This window comes from Crinia signifera, chromosome 6 (genome assembly GCF_055691185.1).
Source record: "Crinia signifera chromosome 6, ASM5569118v1, whole genome shotgun sequence".
NCBI lineage: Eukaryota > Metazoa > Chordata > Amphibia > Anura > Myobatrachidae > Crinia > Crinia signifera.
This window is the reverse complement of record NC_139222.1, coordinates 27,250,929-27,274,000: the sequence shown is the minus strand read 5'-3', so window position 1 is coordinate 27,274,000 and position 23,072 is coordinate 27,250,929.

Below are 23,072 nucleotides of genomic sequence, written 5' to 3'. Positions count from 1 at the left end.
ATATTTAACGAAAATAAAATGCTGGAAACGTTATATTGACGACCTATTCTTCATATGGGATGGGACACAAGATGAATTAACAGAATTCAAGGAGTACATGAACAGCAACAATTTGAACCTTGACTTTACAAAAACTAGCAGCAAGGAAATGGTAATTTACCTTGATCTAGAGATATACATCAAAGAAAATGAAAAAAAGATACAAACACGCACACATATAAAAAAGGTGAATGGAAATAATATGCTGGATTACAGCAGCAACCACCACCACCAATGGAAGAAAAACATTCCAGGCGGCCAATTCCGTCGAATACGCAGAAACTGTACTGAAGACCAGACGTTTGAGATGCAAAGCAAAGACTTAGAGTTAAAATTCCTACAGAAAGGATACAACGAAAATTTCCTCAAAGAACAAATTGACAAAACAAAAACACTGAAAAGAGAAGAATTGATTGAATACAAAACAAAATCCCAAAAAGAAATGCCAATAACTTTTATTACAAAATACAGCAGCAACCACAAAGATCTGGAGCACATACTGAACCAACACTGGCACATCCTGATGCTCGACAATCAACTGTGTCAAATTTTGCCCGAAAAACTGAAAATCGTTTATCGAAAGGCAAAAAATTTAAAACAAGCCCTCACCAACAGCTACCTCCCAATAGAAGAAAAAGAGAAGAAAAAAAACAACAAAAGGTTTCTTCCACTGCATGCAATGTAAAGGATGTAAAAACCAAAACCAAACCAGCACTAAACCAATTAAAAACCTCTCTTCTAACCAAAACAAAAAGAAGTTTCAAATAAATGGACACTTCTCATGCGAAACTGAAGGCGCAATATATCTTCTGGAATGTCCGTGCGGCCTTCAGTACGTCGGAGAGACAAAAAGAAAAATAAAAACCAGAATTTCAGAACACCTTTATAATATAAGAAGAGGATTAAAAACACATAGTGTCTCAGCACACTTTTTAGAAAGACATGACAAAGACCCCAAAGGCTTAACCTTCATGGGAATACAAAATATAAAATCCCATTGGAGAGGAGAAGATCTGGTTACTTCCCTAAAAAAAACGGAAACCAAATGGATATTCTTGCTGGACACTTTAGAACCAAAGGGGCTCAATATAGATATTGAGTTGAAAGCCTTCCTGTGAAGCAAAAAATTGAGCTATTCCCACTGCTCCCTTTCCCCATCCCTCCATGCCTATTCATCTACTTCTACCTTATCTTTATCTTTTTTATCCTCTTCTTATTTTTATTATTTTTACTTTTATTTTATTTTTATATTTATTTTTATTTTTTATTATTTTTTATTTATTTTTTATTTTCCGTGCAAAATTTCCATAGGGAATTAAACCCCTATTTTTATTAAGACAGACAACCATGAGGTTGCCGCTCAAACGGAAGTCACCAAGATGTGACCATTTCAGTTTTTATCAATAAAGTTCCTATAAATAAAAAAATTAGTTTTAAAAGAATTATCCTTGATAAAGCATCTCTATAGATGTGAAACGCGTTGGAGCCATTAGAGGGGACATCAGGACAGCAAGAAGGACATTTGCCACCCGCTCCAGCTACTGCCGCAAGTCACGAACAGAAGCCGGAGAATCGGGTGACGTCACCTCCCGCCCGCAGCACACGGAAGACGCCGCACAGCAGAACGCTGCTGTCTTCCCCTGTAGAACAGGTCAGATTGCTAGGGCAAGCTAGTACTATACAAAAAACTGGACTGTCGCTCCCTCTAACTATACAAAAGAGTGTAAACAATTATGCACGTTTTATTTTAATTTATTTATTTTTATTATTATTTTTATTTTTATTTATTTTTTTATTTTTATTGTTTTTGTTTTTGTTGTTTGTTTTTATTTTTTTATTCTTTATCATTTTTTATTCCAATTTTCATTCTATTTCATTTTTTCATTGTTTGCTATATTCCTCTTATTCTTAATTCCACTATACCTGCTCTTCCACCATCCCCATCCCCCCCATCCCCCAGACCTTCCAACAAGCGCCTGAATATCCCTTTTGCTTTTAGCAAAAAATACCTCACATGATATTTACTTAAATTATTTCATTTCATTAAATAATCATAAATAATTAATAACATCGATTAGAACAATTAATGATAATATTAAGAAAACATGAACTTTTAAGAAGACAATATTAATCAACAAATGTAAACACACTTCATCGTCCTTGGGGAGCAGTTTAAGTGCTTCCACAATGCGTTTGAAAGGCTCCTCAGCTTCCAATGTCTTTCGCCACATGAACTCGGTTAGATATGATTTCAGCTCGTGTCTCGCTGTTCCTCTTTGGCGCTTGTTGCGCCATTTACATTGGCCCCACAATCTCTCAACAGTTTGCGTGTGAACCCCTGTTGCTGGGTCCATGAAATTGTATCTGTGATTCACAGTAAAATGGTGGTATCCTGCCAGTTATAACTGTTGAGTGCTATATGCCCTCCAGCAGTCTGTGTACACATTTTTACCCGGCTCTATATTATGGGTAATGCAGTTCATCAATGTGGTCGCATCACGGCTGGCCACCATTTTCAAGAAACACTGTCCGGCATTTGCCACCGAAAATCCACTGTTGTGGCAAAATTCGGTATTTTTGCGCTTGACAAATAATGTTTCCTTTTCAGGGTCCATGAGTCCCACAGGGGACATCGGGTTGTAGGCGGATCCAGGGCATCCGAGGCACCAATCAGCGAAGCTCTTTAAGTTTTCCCAGAATGCCCGACGCACCTTTATATCAGCACGGATTACCTCACTGAGGTAATCCCATAAGAAGCTTTTTTTTTTTTTTGCCGCCTTAGCAGCAGAAGCCAATTTGCGGCTGAGGACGCTCACCGCCGTTAGTCACTGATGGCGGAGCGAGCGGCCGCAACACTCCTCCCGGCGCCGACATCCCCCAACGACGCGAGTCAAGCAGGGTAGACCGATGGGGGAGACTGCACTGCCGGATATCTCCCCCAGGCAGCGTGGCCAGACTGGGAGCAGGTAAGGCTTCGTTAGGAAGCAAAAAACGCTGCCTTGCCGCACGCATGGGCTGGGAGACGCCCGCTGTAGCTGGCGTGGGCACTCGGTTCGGCTAGGGATCCCACTAGACCACCGGGGACTGAGCGCAGGCCTGGGTAGGCGGACCCATTTTTAATCATAGGCTCCTTGGCGCTCCGGTGGGGGAAGTCTAGCAAGGGGAGGTGGCTCTTGGCCTGCAGTCCCTCCCCCAACTTTGGTGCCAATCTCCTTAGAGATCTGCCTTCCATTAGCTGTCTACACACTGTGCCCGCCCCCCCTCTCTCAGACCAGCGCCATTTCTGCAGCACGCAAGTCTTCCAGAGATGGGCACATTTCTCCCCTGTGAAACCGTCTACAGGCTGAGTAGTAGCTTTCACAGCCACCCGAAATCCTCCTTTGCTCCATAGAGTACAGAGGTTGATACAGGGTGTGTTAGCTTTTAAATAGGCTATTAGTGTGTATGTGACTATTGTGCTAGTGCTTTTTTTTTCCCTCTGTCAGTATTTCTTACTGTCCACATTATTTTCAATATCTTCTCAGAAAGATTATTGAGGTTTACCTCAAAGGTCACATACATCCAGTGATATCACTCTAGATTTTCCGTGGTTGAAGTTACCTATTGTGCACTGTATCCCCCCCCCTTGTTGGGTGTGCTGACACTATGTCCAAAAGGGGGCACAACCAGATAGTCTCCTCAGCTCCTGTCTTGCAAGAGCTGTGCTGCAGGTCTGTCTGATATGGATGTTATCCAGAACGGGTTATGTGTCAATTGCTTTATCCCACCTGGCCAGTCCTCTGCCACGGCAGTCCCTCAGCAACCACCCTGGGCAGCTTTCCAACAATTATAAGGCACCCTAGTGGATCGCACCCCCTGTAGTCCAGCCCCCTCCACCTTGGGTGGATGCTCTGTCGACCACGGTGCAGACCTTGCAGCAGACTACGGTAGCTATGCAAAAGCTGCTGCTCAACCTAGTAGACCCCTGTTAACACCATTGCTACATGTAACTCAGGATGACACTGATGATGGCGGGGATGATAATGCGGATGATCACATCAATTTGGATGATCCTATGCCCACTGACACTCCTGCTTCTCAGGCAGAGACTCCTGATGTGGCAGCTCTTATTCACGCTATCCGTGAAGTACTACTGTCAGATGCAGATGAGCCTGAACCTACTGCCAAGACCAGAGATGTCTTTAAAAAGCAGAAGGTAGTCAAGGCCCAATTCCCACACTCTGATCATTTAACTGAGAACAGAAAGGACCAATGGGAAGGTATTGTCTAGATATCCGCTTCCACCTGAGGATTGTAATCCATGGGAGATTCCCCCTTCAGTGGATTTGCATGTCACAAGACTGGTTAAACCTTCAGTTCTCCCAGTCACTTCAGGGTCAACTTTGAGGGATCAAACAGATCGGCGCCTGGAGAACGCTCTTAAGGCCATATTCTCTTATACAGGCGCAGCACAGAGGCCCACTATTGCAGCAACATGGGCGGGAAAAGCCATTATGCCTTGGATACAGGCTCTGGAGGAGGAGCTTACTCCCGATGCATCGGAGGATGCCAAATAGTGTATTCATCATATTAAACAAGCAGCATCGTATATTATGGAAGCTATGTTGGAGGGAGGCAGACTTCTATTCTTTGCCCAACAATGGCTATCCACAACAAAGGATGCCTGGGTGAGGGAAGTGGTGTCTCGGGGTTACTCCAACTCATTCAAAAAGCCTCCCCCAAGGAAGTTTTTCTGCACAGGTCTTCCTCACGACCCACACAAGGCAGAACACCTACAAATAATCTTGAGGTCCCTGCTTCAGTCTTGAGTTATTGTCCCAGTACGGTCACAACAAAGAAAGCTCGGCTTCTATTCAACGTTGTTCCTGGTTACCAAACGGAACGTTCCGACCCATTTTGAACCTAAAATCTCTCAACAAGGTGGTAAAGGTTTCAAAATTCCAGATGGAAACGCTGAGGACTATAATTCTAGCCTTGGAAGAAGGGAATTACATGGTCTCATTAGACATCCGTGACGCTTACCTTCACATCCCCATTCTGCCAGCACACCAGAAATACCTGAGGTTTGCTATTCTCAACAGGCGTTACCAATTCCAGGCTCTCCCATTTGGGCTAGCCACTGCACCCAGGATTGTCACAAAAATCATGGCAGTAATGGCGGAACATCTACACTGACAAGGTATCAGTCTTCCCATACTTGGACGATCTATTGCTAGTGGCCAAATTCCCGGAAGTAGTGTTATCGCACCTGCAGATAACAATCACAACTTTGCAGAGTCACAGGTGGCTACTAAATTGGGAGAAGTCTTCCCTGATTCCTTCTCAGCGGATGCTACATCTGGGAGCCCTTCTGAATACCAGGTTGTTGAGGTTGTTTCTTCCCAGAGACAAGTGTATGGATCTCCAACTTTGGATTCAGTCTAAGCCCAAGAGTCTCCGTACACTGGGCAATGAGGATCCTGGGCCGGATGGTATCCACATTTGACATGGTCAAGTGGGCCCAGTTCCACTCTCGCCTGCTTCACCGTCTCATACTGTTGAAGTTGGACGGTTTACCTCAACACATCTGGTCAATTTTCTTCACATTGACCCAGGAGATATAGACTTCTCTTCTGTGGTGGATGCAGACAGAACATCTCACACAGGGCTGTCCTTTCTGGTTCAAAGAGTGGCTGATCCTAACATCAGACACCAGCCTCAGAGGCTGGGGGGCGATAGTAGGATCCCAATCCTTGCAAGGCGTGTGGACGATGCAAGAATCCCGCCTTTCCATCAATGTCTTGGAGCTACGAGCAGCCTCCAACGCCCTAATCTGGTCGCAAGACCTGCTCCAGGGGAAACAAGTACAGATCCGGTCAGACAATGCCACGGCCGTGGCATACATCAATCGCCAGGGAGGGACTTGCAGCAGCGCTGCTCTCCGGGAAGTGTCCAGGATCCTAGCCTTGGCAGAACAGCACCTCCTGGCTCTGTCGGCGGTCTTCATCCCAGGCGTTCTAAATTGGGAAGCAGACTTCCTAAGCCGCCAAGATATCCATCCGGGGGAGTGGTCTCTACATCCAGAAGTGTTTGCTATTCTGATAGACCGTTGGGGCCTGCCGGATGTGGACCTAATGGCGTCCAGACACAACCGCAAAGTCGCCAACTTCGGGTCGAGGTCCAGGGATCCTCAGACTTGCTTCACGGATGCCCTGTCGATTCCATGGACATTTCACCTTCCATATGCCTTCCCACCGATAAACATGTCCCCAGAGTGCTCAGGAAGTTCAAACAGGAAGACAGGACCCTCATCCTGATTGCTCCAGACTGGCCACGCAGGCACTGGTATGTGGACCTGCAGCAGATGTCTCACCAGCCTCCTTTTCTCTCACCGCTTCGGGTGGACTTGCTGAGTCAGGGTCCTTGCTGGACCCTCAACGTCTGTCTTTGACGGCGTGGCACTTGAAACTGCCCTATTGAAACGTAAGGGTTTTTCTTCAAAAGTGGCCAAAACCATGATTCAGGCTTGCAAACCGGCATCTTCTAGGATATATTACCGGATATGGCACTCTTTCTTTGCATGGTGTACAGCGAGGAAGTACGACCCAAAGGTTTTCAAGGTAGCCAGAATCCTGGCTTTCTTACAGAAGGGCCTGGACATGGGGCTGAGGCTGGCCTCTTTCAAAGTCCAGATCTCAGCTTTGTCAGTCTGGTTCCAGAAGAAAATTGCCTTCCTACCGGATGTACGCACTTTTCTACAAGGAGTTCTACATGTCCAGCCTCCGTATGTTCCTCCTACTACACCGTGGGACCTTTCACTTGTGCTACAGGCTTTAACCAAGCCTCCTTTTGAACTATTACCTACAGTTGATTTCAAATGGCTGACAGCCAAGACAATTTTTATCTTGGCCATCGCTTTCGCCTGAAGGGTTTCAGATCTGTCAGCCCTTTCTTGTAGATCACCCTTCCTCATTTTTCATTCAGACAGGGCGGTTTTGCGGACAAAACCTTCTTACCTTCCTAAGGTCTCAAAATTCCACGTTAATCAGGAGATTGTGGTTCCTGCGTTCACGGCAGAGGATCTTTCCCCAGATGAACGCTTACTGGATGTGGTCAGGGCTCTGACCACCTATATTGACCGTACCAAGTCGGTCAGAAAATCTGATTCCCTTTTTGTATTATACGGATTCTGCAAAAAGGGTTGGCCAGCTGGCAAACAAACCATCGCTCGCTGGATTCGCATGGCTATCCAACAGGCTTATCAACAGGCTAACCTGCCTATTCCTGTTTCAATCAAAGCGCACTCTACTAGAGTGGTTGGTCCATCATGGGCAGCACGACGAGGTTCTTCTGCTGAACAGCTGTGCAAGGCTGCAACGTGGTCATCTGTCCATACCTTCATCAGATTCTATGCTTTTGACATGTTTGCCTCCCAGGATGCCTCCTTCAGTCGTCGGGTTCTTCTGGCACCCCAGGCAAATTCCCTTCCTTGAAATACGGCTTTGAGACATGTCCCCGATGTCCCCTGTGGGAACCATGGACTTTGAAAAGGAAAAGGAGATTTATGGTAGACTTACCTTTTTTGTTAACTCCCTTTCCTTGAAGTCCATGGGAACCACAGGGTGCCCTCCCTTTAAATTTGCTCCTGAGGTATCCCTATGTATGATATTCTGATCTGTGACCTGTAATGACCATAGTAGCGTCCATTGCTATATTGTGTATGTATGAGTACATGGGCATGTGAGTTCTCTGTCATCTTCTCTTCTCCGCTTCCTGCTTACGGCTTGTTAACAAAAACTGTCTGTATGAGCCTGGAGGCGGGGTTGTAGGGGAGAGGGCCCGGGTATTCTGGGAAACTTAAAGAGCTTCACTGATTGGTGCCTCGGACCCCCTGGATCCGCCTACAACCTGATGTCCCCTGTGGTTCCAATGGACTTCAAGGAAAGGGAGTTAACAGAGGTAAGTCTACCATAACTCTCCTTTTCGTCACATTCAACAATCAATCCTGGTCCACCGATGCAGCGCTGTGGCTGCGCAGTTATATCCAAGGCACACGCCTCCCTCGTCCAGCGGTTGTACAGCACTGTTGTTTTTTGGGAGATGTGGAGCTGCTGCGCACAATACTCTATAGAAGTCAGCTCCTGTGCCCACAAGTACAAGAAACGCACCAAAGTAAGAAATGGTAAGCGGCAGCCTGGGAACCAGTGCCCACTCTCAGGCTCACCTTAAGTCAGCAGACCTTTACGTGGCACCGCCACATCGCCTGCTTAACTGCGAGGCGCATTATGTGCCCATTTGTGCAATTCTGCGCGGCTGGAAGAAGTCCGTGGTCTTGAAAAAACCTTTATGGCCTCCTCCTCGGACTGAGGCAACGTAAATATGTCCAATGATGCTGCCATATCAATTGATTTCAATATCAGATCAATAAAACACCAGGAGCTCTGAGCGATGCTTCCACTACTCACAGAAAATCACCTCAGAGTGATTCTGTGAGAATCCAACAGGGGGCGGGAATGACAGTGAGCGGGAACGGGCTTGGTACTGAAATCGCACGCATCGCATGCCACTATAACTCGGCATGTGATTTCAGTACGGTACCGTACGTAGAAAATCTGGGCGCCGTGCTAGGAAACAAGTACCGGGAAATGTTTTACACTTAAATCCAGTCTTGCTATACATGAGAGGGTACATACAGGTGAGAAACCATTTTCATGTTCTGAGAGTGGGAAATGTTTTACCAATAAAGTTCATCTTGTTAGACATCAGAGAAGCCTTTTCCATGCTTGCAGTGTGGGAAGTGTTTTATAAATAAATGTATACTTTGTAAATACCAGAAAAATAACATTTTGTTGAGCTGATCTGCAGTAAAAATGACCATTGATGTGAGGATACCCTGTTGCCTGTACAGGGATCATCTGAGCGTAGTCTCCACTAAACAATGCAGGCTCTATGCCCCCACTGGAAACTGCGTGGGCATCCATGTTCATCCACAACCAGCCCCCTCTCCAGAGCTGCCGGCTTACTCTAATCCAGAGCTGGGCAACAGTGACCCTCCAGCTGTTGATGAACTACACATCCCAAGATTCTTTGCATTCATTCGTTTTGCTATGTGGCCATGCTGAAACTGATGCAAGGCATGCTGGGATGTGTAGTTCATCAACATCTGGAGGCCGCTATTGCCCAGCCCTGCTTTAATCATACTACAGACTCCCAGGCACCAGCTCAGCAGGAAGCCAGGCTGCTCCTGGGACATTTACATCCTGGGATACAAACATCCACCCAATCACTGCCCAGATCTTATTTTTATTCAGTATTTCTTCTTATTACAATATGCATATGATACAGAGATAAGATGTTACATCCCATCCTTTCCCCTACCTTATATCTGTGCAGTGTATATGTGCTTTATGTCTGACAAGCGATGCCATTATACCGATTATACTAAACTTACATTGTGCCGCATCTATCTCACCTTCTGTATACGGCCATGTATAATAAAGCTATTCCTGTGTCTGGTCCTGTGTAATAGTGTGGATTTGTATAATGTATATGCATTGTTGTGTATACTCCTGTATAAGCCTCATAGAATTCTTTTTTTTTTTTAAATTCAATCAATTTTTATTGAAGTTTTGTTGTTTACATAAATTTATGTAGACATTTTATGAAAAAGAAAAAAAAAACAATAACAAAACAATACATTTGTAAACATTGCTCTTACAATTTAAGACGGCATATCAGGTTTTGTGTATATACTGTCCTTGTACATATAATAAATTAACATGTATTAAACAAATCCAATATTGTACCAGTATTTATTGTGTAGTCTGTCAGTTTTCTTGTCGCACTGATTGCCCAGGTGCTCACTGGTTTACTGCTGGCGTGTGAGCGCCTCCGAGGTATATTTATATCTCGTGCACATTATGGTCGTGGTGTAGGTGTAGTGCATACGTCTATCTAAACACATAGTTTTATCATATATATCCCCCCTAAGCCTCATAGAATTCTGACAGCGTCCATCTCTCCCACGTTTGATGACACTTTCTTACATTATTACTTTTGGTGTATGTGTACTTCTCATTATCTACTGTATGGTTTACCAGATGGATCCAGTGGTATAAATCCGGTGCCTCGTGCGCCTCCATTTCCCTGCTATTATTACTTTTGCCAGAGCAGCTAGGTTCTCCACCGGCGGTATAAACGGGTCATTGCCCTTACCTGTGGGTTTATGCCCAAAATACATAGTTACATCCAGATATTGTACCGGTAGTCCCACCTTGACCATTATGTTTTGGACTTTCTCCCCAAAACCCCTTCCCCTGTGACACTGCCAAATCCTATGCATACATGTACCCTGCTGTATACTGCATTTTGGGCATAAATCATTTTGTTATGATCATACTTCCTAAGTGTAGCTGGGGTTACATAGACCCTATGTAGGATACAGAGCTGTACCTGTTGGAATTTTATAGCCATTGTGGCCCTAGTGGGTGATGAAAGTGCCCCTACCCATTCTCTATCCTGGAGGACCCCAATATCTTCTTCCCATGGTTTCCTAATTATGTCTATTTGTTTCCACCCAACCTCTCAGTAATACCCGATAGATATCAGAGATTCTCTCACTCTGCCCTGATTCCAACAGTGTCCTCACTGGTGAGTCCTGTAGTCTCACGTCTCTGCCCCCGTACATTTTATTACATCTGCTTCTCCTCTGTAGGCATCTAATAAAGTACCCCTTAGGCAGGGAGTTCTTGCTTCCATAGTCTCGGCTTCCACTATCTCAGCAAGACGGGCTTTATGGCTTCGTTCTTGGCGGGCGGGTGCCGACTCCAAAAGGGCTTTGGAGGCTTTGACTTTTACTGGGACAATCCCCTTTGGTCCAGAGCTGGACAAAATAGTGGCTACAGTAGTGGCTTCTAAGACAGTGTTCCTGCCATCTACAGCGGCTCCGCGACCCCGTACTGCTTCTTTTTGGTCCTTGCTCACAGGGCAGGGCACAAGGTCAGCCATTTCCCAGATCACAGCCTCAGACTTCCAGACCGCCTAAACAGCGAGGACGTCAGGCATGGTCTACCCATTGCCCCGAGCCCAAGCAGCCAGACAAGCATTCTGCCTGACAGGGCAGACCTCCACCTGGGGGACCCCAGCGAGAGAGGTCATCTGCTGAGATTTTCTGCCGCATGGCTGCACACAACAACAGATGGTTGGGTCCGCGATGTCATCATGCGAGGTGATGCTCTCATGTTTCGCCATATCCCTCCCTCTCAATTCTTTTCCATCAGTTTACCAAGGAATCCCATCAGAGCAAGAGCCCTCAAGTTCTCCGTTCAGTCCCTTCTTCAAACCAGGGTCATTGTACAGGTTCCCCCGTCATAACAGGGTCTAGGATGCTACGCCAGCCTGTTCTTGGTTCAGAAGCCCAGCGGGGCGTATCGACCAATACTGAACCTCAAATCCCTCAATCCGTTCCTCCGGGTTCCGAAATTTCAGATGGAATCCTTACGTTCCATCATACTTGCCTTGGAACCAGGAGATTTTCTGGCATCCCTGGATAACCAGGATGCCTACCTTCATGTCCCCATTTGCCCAAATCATTAGCAGTACCTCCACTTTGCTCTGCTGGGCGAGCACTTTCAGTTCTCTCGACTGCTCCTCGTGTATTCACAAAGATCATGGCAGGACATCTCAGGTGTCAGGGGGTCAGAATTCTCCCTTATTTAGATGACCTTCTTCTGCTGGCTCAATCTCCGGAGGAACTCCAAGATCACATCCACAGAACTCTTCTTTAGAGGCACAGTTGGATTATCAGTTGATCAAAATCTGCTATCCTTCCATCTCAATGGATGGTCCATCTAGGAGCCCTCTTGGATTCCAAACTTCAGAAAGTTTTCCTGCCAGAGGACAGGCTCCAGACCCTCCAGTCCAGAATTCGGGATCTTCTCAAACACAAGAAGGTTTCCGTTCATGCCTGCATGCGGGTCTTGGGCTCGATGGTTTCCACCTTCGAGATGGTGGAATATGCCCAATTCCACTACCGTCAGCTGCAGCGGGAACTTCTGACCCAGTGGAATGGGTCACACCGTCACATCAGGGCGCAGAGGATCGTCCTCACTCAGGAGGTACATCTGTCCCTCACGTGGTGGCTCCTCTCCTGGAACCTACAGATGGGGCGCCCCTTTTGGAACCAGGACAGGGTACTCCCGCGCAGCCTGGCGTCTGTCGTCAGATGGGGTGCGGTCACCTGTCAGAAATCCTTCCAGGGTTTGTGGACTGCGAAGGAGAGCTGTTTCTCCATCAATTGCCTGGAACTGAGGGTGGTGTACCAAGCCCTTTGTCTGGCCCTCTTGTTGCTTCAGGGTCGTCGCCCTGTTCAGGTCCAGTCGGACAATGCAACGGCTGTAGTATACATCAATCACCAGGGAGGAACCCGCAGCTGGGGGGCCATGGCAGAGACGATCTTCCATTGGGCGGAGAGACATGTCCCGGCCATATCAGCGGTATTCATACCGGGGGTACTGAACTGGGAAGTGGACTTTCTGAGCCATCAGACCCTCCACTCCGGAGAGTGGTCTCTTCATCTAGACGTGTTCGACCTGCTCGTTGACAGATGGGGAGCTCCGGAAGTGAACTTGATGGCTACAACCACAAGGATCAGATGCACGGGTCTCGCACCAGAGATCCAGGTGCCTTTCTCACAGATGCCCTATCGGCACTGTGGCCATTTCAACTAATGTATGTGTGTGTGTCTCCCCCCACCCCCGATATCTCTCCTGTCCAGGGTTCTTCGCAAATTCAAAGTCGAAAGCTTGATTCTCGACACTCCAGATTGGCCGAGGAGGCTCCTGGGAATGTCAGCAGACCTACCATTCCATCTTCCGTTACGACCAGATCTCATCAGTCAGGGTCCTTGTCTGCACCCGGATCTGCCCCATCTCCGTTTGACGGGGTGGCTCTTCAAACGTCCCTCTTGCGGGCGAAATGTTTTTCCTCAAGAGTAATCCGGACTATGGGGTTTATTCTAGTTCACTCGCAAAGGCACAATCACTCTCTAATGGACAAAACCATATGCACAGCAGGTGAGGCTGATGTAACATGTGCAGAGAGAGTTAGATTTGGGTGCTTTATTGTTTCTGTGCAGGGTAAATACTGGCTGCTTTGTTTTTACACTGCAACATAGATATCAGTATGAAGTACAAACCCCACCCAAATGTAATTCTCTCTGCACGTGTTACATCAGCCCCACCTGCAGTGCATATGGTTTTGTCCATTAGAGAGTGATTGTGCATTTGCGAGTGAACTTGAATAACCCCCTATGCTTCAGGCATGTAAGCCGTCTTCAGCAGGTGCTTATTATAGAATCTGGAGAGCTTTCTTTTCCTGGTGTGCAAAAAGGGGGCTGGATCCCAGGCGTTATAGGCTATCTAGGATCTTATCTTTCCTCCAGACAGGCTTGGAGGCCGGTTTACGTCTTTCTTCACTAAAAGTGCAGATCTCTGCATTGTCTGTCCTGTTTCAGAGAAGACTGGCTCTACTACCGGATGTTCGTACCTTCCTGCAGGGAATACAGCCTCCGTTTGTCCCTCCGGTTGCCCGGTGGGAACTCTCCCTGGTTCTCCGAGCTCTGCAGTCTCCTCCGTTCGAACCATTGCACTCAACTGATCATGGCTCACTTGGAACACTATTTTCCTTTTTGCTATTGCTTCTGCTCGACGAGTGTCCGACTTGTCGTGGTGTTCCCTTTATCTTGTCTTCCATGCAGACAGGGCAGTTCTTCAAACTCACACCTCTCATTTGCCTATGGTTGTCTCGAGTTTCTACATCTATCAGGAAATTGAGATCCCTGCCTTCAGGTCTTCTGATCAAACGGCCACGGAATCTTCTTTGGATGTGGTCCGGGCACTTCACATCTATGTAAAGCGTATGAAGACAGTTCGTTAATCAGATGCCCTCTTTGTCCTGCATGTTGCCCACAAGTGAGGTTGGCCGGCATCTAAACAGACGGTGGCCCAGTGGATCAGATCCACTATTCACCAGGCCTATCGGGACTCTGACCTTCTGGTCCCTGTCGGGATTCGGGCTCACTCCACGTGGTCGGTGAGTGCTTCTTGGGCTATCCGTGGTGGGGCTACTGCGGAGCAGCTGTGCAGGGCAGCTACTTGGTCATCTCCTAGTACCTTTTTGCTCTTTTACGCATTTGATACCTTTGCTTCCAGGGACTCTGCCTTTGGACAGAGTGTCCTCAGCGTGGCTCAGGCGCGTCCCCACCCCTGAGAGGTTGCTTTAGGATGTCTCCCATGGACTCGAAATAGAAAAGGAGATTCATGTTCCTACCTGTTAAATCCTTTTCTTCGAGATCCATAGGAGACACAGGGATCCCTCCCTGATGCGCCTGCTTTTATGTTTCACAGCATTTTATAGGTTTTTGGGGTTAGGTTAGGCCTGTTGTTGTGTGTGGCCTTGCATGTTGCATATTGTCTTCCTTCTCTCTTTGCTCCTGCCTTGGGTTTGTTTACTAAAAAACTGGTGGCCTGGGGCGGGGTATAGGAGGGGAGGAGCCCGGTTCCCGGAGGCAGAGGATTTTGTTTAACCCGTTTGGTGCCTGCCAGGTCCATCACCACCTATACCCCAGGGTAAACCCTGTGTCTCCTATGGATCTTGAAGAAAAGGATTTAATAGGTAAGAACATAAATCTCCTTTTCTTTAATCCCTACTTGCTCCCAACTTTTTCTAGTATCCTTTTCTCTCTCTATGTCTATTGGTGACTGTTGGAAGATGTACGACAGCTTAGGCAGTATCACCGGATTAACTCTACCCATCAATGACCAGGGCAGTCTCCTCCATGATTTAACCTTCTCCTGGTAATGTGTCATTAATGGTTCAATGTTCTTTTTAACAAAATCCTGTGAGCAGTTATAGACTCTGACACCAATGTAGTTCCTCTCTTCTACCCCCCTCAGGGGCGAATCCTGACTATATTTACCAATACAGTTGTCTTTTACTGGGACAATATTAGATTTCCCCCAATTTATCTTTCACCCTGAATACCTCCCAACATTTGTATTATATCTAGGTCCACAGGTACTGCTATCTACAGTCAGATGTATACCGACATGTCGTCCGCGTAAAGCAATATGGCCTCTTCATCTCCTACAGCTTTGAATCCCGGCAACTTTGTATGATCTCTAATAATGCATGCCAGGGGCTCTATTACCAAATTGAATAACATAGGGGGCACCCCTGCCTAGTCCCCATTTATTTGGACCCTGGTCCTGGGGTCATCGTATAGCATTTATACTCCATTTATAACCTGCGGTCCGAATCTGTATTGCTTTAGAACTGACTATAGGTATACCCACTCTACACTGTCATATGCCTTGGCTGCCTCCAAGGATATTACCACAGTGGTCTCTGCTGGTGTCCTGCCTACAAATTATTGTACATCCTCCTGATATTAGAGGTAGTGCTTTTGTCCTTACGGAACCCTGTCTGATCTATGTGTACAATATTCTGAGTTACTGAGTCCAATCTGACAACCAAAATCTTTGCTGATGTTTTTGCATCCATGTTTATAAGGGATAGGCCTAAACGATTCTGGATTGTTCAAATTCTTCCCCCTCTTCGGGATCACTACAATCAAAGCCTCGTTCATAGAATCCGGCATTTTCCCCTCTACTAGGCTAACGTTAAATAGTCCCACAAGCCTGGGGGCCATCACCTCTATATATTTCTTATATAACTACATTGGGAGTCCATCGCACCCAGGTGCCTTCCCTGAAGGGGAGAACCTTATAGCATTCCTGACTTCTTCTGTTGTAATTTCCTTCTCTAATGTAGCGCCAAGAACGCCTCCTGATTGAGTGCCCTGCTTTTAATCTTGTTTGTCCAATCTGTACTTGCTTGTTCCCAATCCTTTCTGGCTACCTCAGTTTTTTCCTTCCAGAACCTAATTTCCAGCTCATTACGTCTTCTCTGTAATACTAGATTTTCCCTTAGTGGTTTCGTGAAACCAATCCTTTTAATTAGATGTCCTCTCAAAACCGCTTTTCCTGCATCCCAGACCACATCCTAGAAGTAGTCCTGTCAAGTATTCCTCCCGTTCCTGGGTTATCCCTGAACCCTGCACCCACCTGATCCAACCATGCCGGATGGACTTGTTTTGCTGTTGGTAGAACTGGACCATAATGGGCGCATGGTCGGAAATCTCTAGGGAGATACTCCATTTTCTCAATTTTTGGCATTGCCTTATTATCAACAAAAGCAATACCAATCCGAGATAAAGAATTGTAGGATTGTAAATAGCACGAATATGCTAAAGCATTTGGTTTTTTCCCCTCCACAAATCTCTCCATCCTACTGTATATCAGTCATGAATTTATCGAACCCCTTATTACCCACTTTACTCCTTCCTGCCAGCTTATTCCACTGATCCTTACTGGTATCCATCACGTTAGTAATATTGCCTCGGCATAGTGTTTCAGCAGCAGTAGATCTAGCCACAAATTCCGTGGCTCGCTGTAACACATCGTACTGAAATGGCGGAGGGACGTATACCGCCAGTGTACACATATTCAGGCCATTCACCAAACATTGCAAGAAAACATATCTACCATTTTATCTATCTCTGTTCTACATACAAATTGCAGACTCTTGTGTATAAGAACTCACACACCTCTGGGTGTACTTGAAAATTTTGAATGCTATTCCTACCCCACAGAGAGATCTGTGCTTACTTTCTAAGCAATCTGACTAGATTGCTTAGAAAGTAAGCACAGATCTCTCAGTGTGTATGCTCCCAGAGATTAAATATCTATTGCTAAACTAAGTCATTGCATGCAGTCAAAATCTAGTCAGATTGCTTAGCAAATGACTGCAAATCTCTGTGTGTGTACAGAATGAGAGATACTGATCGCAATCTCTCATTCTGAACAACTACCCGGCCTTTTTTTGATCAAGCAAAATTGCTTAGCACAAATCTCTGTGTGTGTGTGTGTGTGTGTGTGTGTATATATGTATGTGCTCTCCATGGGAGATCTTGACACCAGCAAAATTGCTTAGCACAGATCTCTACGTGTGTATGCCCCTTTATAGTGTGGGCTCAGAATAAATCTGCCCTCCTGGAGGTTGGGAGGGAGAACATTAACCTGGCAAGCCGAGGAGCAGCCAACAATGCAGCATTGCTAATAAGTAATAACTGCAGGCAATGTATATCAGGTGTCCCGCTTTCCAAGGCAGCCCCTTGATACTTAAGATTTGAGTAGATCTTACCAGTCTCTCTATCCAGCACCTCTTCACATGCCCCTGTATGCTGTTGAACTAGACACCTTATTTACCTATCTACCTACCTACCAAGGTCTTCCCAAGGGATGGGGGTACACACCTCTCAGTATGAGACTGCTCAGCGTCAGCTGCTATTGCCGCCGCAAGCTCTGATGTCCCTGTATCTCAAACGCCAGCTCCAGATCCCATGCTGAGGGGACCCCCCCTCTCCGATTTCCTGCTCTGAGTCGCTCACCCCCCCCAACTGCCGTGTTCTGCGTTCTACTGGCTGTCCGTGCCTTGCTGTAGCCACGCTGAGACACCAGTCACAGACCAGATCTGCGTCCCGGAATCCTGGGGCAGCAGCTTCACCCTCTCTCCACATGCAGACAGATCTCCTGCACGTCACACACGCCGGAGAGACCAAGAGCTCCCGCCCTACAACTGCACCTCCGTGATCACGCCCCCTCTCGCTGCCCAGATCCAGTGGCGGATTTGGGGGGGGCACCCGGGCACGTGCCCCCCCTGTCATTCATTTTGTAGATGAGGACCAGAGCTTTCCAACGAGCCCAGCCCCATGTCTCTAGCTCCCTGGGAACCGGAGATATCGCCTGGCAAAGCTGTAAAAAATGTTCCCCATAGGATAATATGGGACACGTCAATTCCGACCCCCACCGGTTCCGACAGGTGCCAGTTCCCCCCCTGGCATCACGGGAGCTTGTGATTGATGTTATTCAATTCCAAATCGCTGGGCCTTCAATATGATACCAGGATGGTCCATATCAGTCAATCGGTTCCTGAGATATAGCGTGTAAATCGATATTTTTTTATTTTTGAAATGTAATTTCATGGCTGTTCGTGTTCTTTGAGGGCAGATTACTCTGGAACCAAACGTTCCAGTTTTACTGGACCAAAATCATTCAAAGCCCACTCAAAAGTTCTCCAATATGATACTTGTCTCATGTAAATGGGTCAGTTAGTTCCGAAGATATAGCTGGTTAAATGAGATAACTGGTTAAAGGGGGGAGGGGTGGTTTTCTGTCCCCCTCACACCAGAAAATGCAGGGACTAGGCTGGTGTAAAAGGGGCCAACCTGGGAATGCATTTTCTGGTGTGAAATGGATATTATTTCAAATAGCTGGGACCTGCAGTGCTCGGAATACAGCCAGGCTTTGCCACTGTCAGTAGCTATCACTTCTGCCTGGCGGCGGCTGTCCCCCATTAACCACGAGCATGTATTCCCCGTTTGCAATGAGCATGTAATCCCACATGGCAACGAGCATGGAACCTCTGGCAATGAGCATGGAACCCTTGGCAATGAGCATGTAGATAAGTAGCACTTACTGTATGTAGCATAATTTTTAATAGGCATTATGGTGTTTGGCATAATACATAATGGAAATCATGTCGTGTAACTTAACGTGCAATGGACATTATGGTGTAAATGTTTAATGCGCGCCTTTGGTGGACAATGTCCCTGTTTATGAAGCGTATTGTGAATTTTGTCTTAATCTGTGTGGCATTATGTGAATTCTGGCTCAATCCGTGTGGCATTATGTGAATTTTGACACAATCCATGTGACATTATGTGAATTTTGGCTCAATCCGTGTGGCATTATGTGAGTTTGGCTCAATCCGTGTGGCATTATGTGAATTTGGCTCAATCCGTGTGGCATTATGTGAATTTGGCTCAATCCGTGTGGCATTATGTGAATTTGGCTCAATCCGTGTGGCATTATGTGAATTTGGCTCAATCAGTGTGGCATTATGTGAATTTGGCTCAATCCGTGTGGCATTATGTGAATTTGGCTCAATCCGTGTGGCATTATGTGAATTTTGGCTCAATCCGTGTGGCATTATGTGTAAGGGGCAAGTATAATGGGGTCTAGTATTTTGTTGCATAATGTGTATAAGTTGTATATGGTGTTGTACACTACACTCAAGGACATGCCACCTGTTGAGTGGCCACACCCCCTTTTCCAGAGCGCGCCTTCGGTGTGCGCACAACTAGGTCCTTCACTTTTGTTGCCATGGTGGGCCTGCGTACTTTAAATGCCAGGGCCTATTTTTAATCCCATTCCCACCCTCTCTCTGCCGCTCTCGTAGCATGTACACTGGCACCACTAACACTGGCCCTCCCCCACCTAAACCCTCTTTTATCATGGTGCCCCCCCTGTCATTTTATCCTGGATCCGCCCCTGCCCAGATCTGAGGAATAGAAATGGGCTACAGCAGGGGCTCAGGGTTCTTCTCTTGGATTGTGTGCATGGTACCTGGCCTTGCAAGGCAGGACCAGAGTGGAGTGAGCTGTGGTACCACTAGCACCAGCAGCAGAGACACAGCCAGGACTAGACACAGCTGCCATAGGTGCATGGTTAGTGTTCAACTTCTAACCGGAACTGGGTGACTTTCCGGTGTACCCTACTCACAGGAGTAGTGGACTCACTCAGGCCGAGATCAGGCTGTGATAGAATCGCCAATCCTCGCTGTCCGCCGGAAGGGGGGGGGGGGCTCGCATGCCTCGTTCCGACTGAGCTCTCTGACATTTATGCTGATGTTACAGTTCTATTGCTGCTGTGATTTATTCAAAGAGATAGAAAAAGGATGCCAGGCGCAATCAATTAGCAGCTGTTCCAATTGGGTTGTGTTAATCCCCTTTATACGAGTATATGGGTGAAAGAAAAAATGTGAGGAACAGCGCTTCTGCTTTACTATGGTATGAATACACTGTACACGGCTAGGTAATAAGAATGAGTAATTTTAATGATTAGCACAACATTAAAATATTGCATGCATAAGTTAAAAAGGAGCCATTAAGAGTCTAGTGCGTCTCAATAGTGTATATACTGCCCCTCCAATAAATCAATCAAGGGTGTAGATAACCTGTATATACTCCCGGTCGATTGTCCAGCACGTAGGTATTAGTCCAGGCAGATTTTGTATCCGTAATTGAAAAAAACTCGAAGATATTTGAGCAAGGGGTCCACAAGCTGTAGAAAGTGGAAGCCAATCCCTCGCCGAGTTGACCAACGGTACCTGGAAGTGTTCCTTTGATTATGCCGGTCCGGGTAAGAGGTGATAGTCAGGAGTGCAGTTTTAGTCCCAATTGAATAGGCTTGAAATAAAACAATAGTATTCTCAACGCGTTTCAATGTGGAAGCACCCACGTCTTCATCAGGAAGAATGAATGAATCACTAGTGTCCTGGGGATAATATATATACGTCTCAGTTAATTATACAAACACTTACAATATACGAGATACTTTACCCCTCAGATGTTTCTATTATTTGTTCCACAATCCAATTTGCTAATACAGGTTAAGTATCCCCTATCCGTGCAACCCCTATCCGAATTATTCCAAAAACCGTGGTTTTTGGAATCATTCAAATTTTTTTTTTACCCCCCCTAACCCTCTTTTCATACTTACCAAGTCCCCGGGCATCCACAGCAGGCCTCCGGCATCTTCTCCAGGGTCTCCAGCGGTCCCAGGAATGCATTGCGCGAGTGCCGGTGACGTCACCGGTGTGCACGAACACTCGCGCAATGCATTCCTGGGACCGCTGGAGACCAGGAGAAGATGCCGGAGGCCTGCTGTGGACGCCCGGGGACTGCGCGGACGCCGAGGGACCACCGGACACCATCAGAGGACAGGTAAGTATGGCTACATAAAATTATTCCAAAAACCGGAAAATTCCCCTATCCGGAATGCTCGTGGTCCCGAGCATTTCGGATAGGGGATACTCAACCTGTATGTGTCTATATTGCATTTAATTCTGTGTCTGAGTGTCTTAGTCATTTTCAGACCAATACACAGATGTTTGGTTTTTCACATTTTTTTGTTCTTATCATGCTCTGAAATTCCCTAAACGGACCAGCTGGGATTGCTCTCAAGTTGTCAATTAATTATATTGGAATTGTCACAGACATGCGCAATAAGGCCCAGCTTTTGCTGCCGGACACTGAGCAGATACGGAGGTTTTTGTCCTCCGGTGTATGCTGTATGATGTAATACGCTGAATGTGGCAATGCCCGCCCGACCCTGGGGGAGGGACACCGCACGCCATTGCACTTGGCTGTTCTTATAAGGTTAGGATGTCTGTATTTTCACTTGCGTTCTTGATCCAGTGTGATTGTGACTGAAAAGTTGAATGCGAACAGATCTTTGTGCAGGTGTCTTATTCTAAGATTACATCCATTGAGTGCCGCCCGAACGCTTGGATATTGGAGGTGGAGTAGGAACTTTTGCCCGGGAGGGCACCAGGGTCAATTTTTGTGGAGTTGTGTCGAAGTGCCGACCGAACGACACACACACACACACACACACACATAGTAAGGTGATCAACTTTATTACAATGAAAAGGACACTAATTGAAGAAAAAAATATGAATAAAAGAAACCTAAATAGAGTAGCAGAGTGGGCGGGGGTGGAACTAGCGGGCCCCAGCAACCCATACCTCCCAACTTCTAATCCATGGCAAAACGGACAAAAACATGCTCCATAGGCACGTGCCTGAAATTTGGGGCGTGGCCTGGCGGCAAGGGGGCATGGCCTACAAACCCAGTCAGTTGAAAATAAAAGCCGGTACTTATTTCCTAGCACAGCGCCCATCACATGCCATAAGGTATGTGATGCGATATTCGGGAAAATTACACTGAATGTACAATTAAATATTGCATGCCAGCAAATGGCATGGTATGTGATGCGATTTTTAATTGTACAACCCTGATGGGTGCTAACAATGTTAAATGCACCCCCCATTGTCCACGCCAGCCCCACTATCAACGCCAACCCGAAGCGTGGCGAGTGCAGAGAGCCCAGCGAGGGGCGGCGGTACGCATCCTCCGACCTTTTCATACCCCCACTATCCACGTCGGCATGGAGTTGATTTTAGACAGTGTGGCGAGCGCAGCGAGCCCTGCGAGGGGACGAGGAATACATGTAAACTAAACCGCGTGCACTCGCCACACTTCGGGCTCGGTGGCTCGCCACACTATCTAAAGTCAACTCCACGCCGATGTGGATAGTGGGGTTATGAAAAAGTCGGAGGACGCGTTCTGCTGCGCTCGCCACGCTTTGGGTTGGCGTTGATAGTGGGGGTGGCGTTGACAATGGGGGTGCATTTAACATTGTAAGCACCCATCAGGGTTGTACAATTAAAAATCGAATCGCATCACATGCTGCTATATTGGATGCGATGCGATGCAATGTATAAGATGCAGTAAGATCAAAATCGTGGGCGCCGTGCTAGGAAACCAGTACCTAAAAGCCATATATTTTTTAGATGAAACGTATATAATGCAAAGCATATGATTATGCACTTTCTCCTGACTGACTGGGAAAGTGGGTAATTAGCGCTATTAGCAGTGGCGTAACTACTGACGGAGCAGGGGGTGCAGCTGTAATGGGGCCCAAGCGGTTTCTAGGGCCCGCAGCTCCCCCTGTACCCAGTCCTGACTGCACCATAGCTTAGTGGCAGTCAGCGCTCCCTGCTCCACCTTGCAACAGCCCCCTCACCTTGGCCCGGCCACTGCAAGCTGCAGCGCATCCACTGAGGATGAAGCTGCGGTCCCTCAACCCTCCTGGCCTGCTTCCAGCAGTCCTGCGATTTGCGAAACTTTAGGGGGCGTGGCCTAATGCAGTGAAGTGCCCACCCCCATAAGAGGCCCCTTGGCTGTGCTCCCAACGACTGCTGAAATGAGGTATGCTCATCCCCACTCTCTTTCTGAAGCTGTCTAACTTCCCCACTCTCTTTTTCAAACACTGTCCCATCCCCCTCTATCTGACACTGTCTCCTACCCC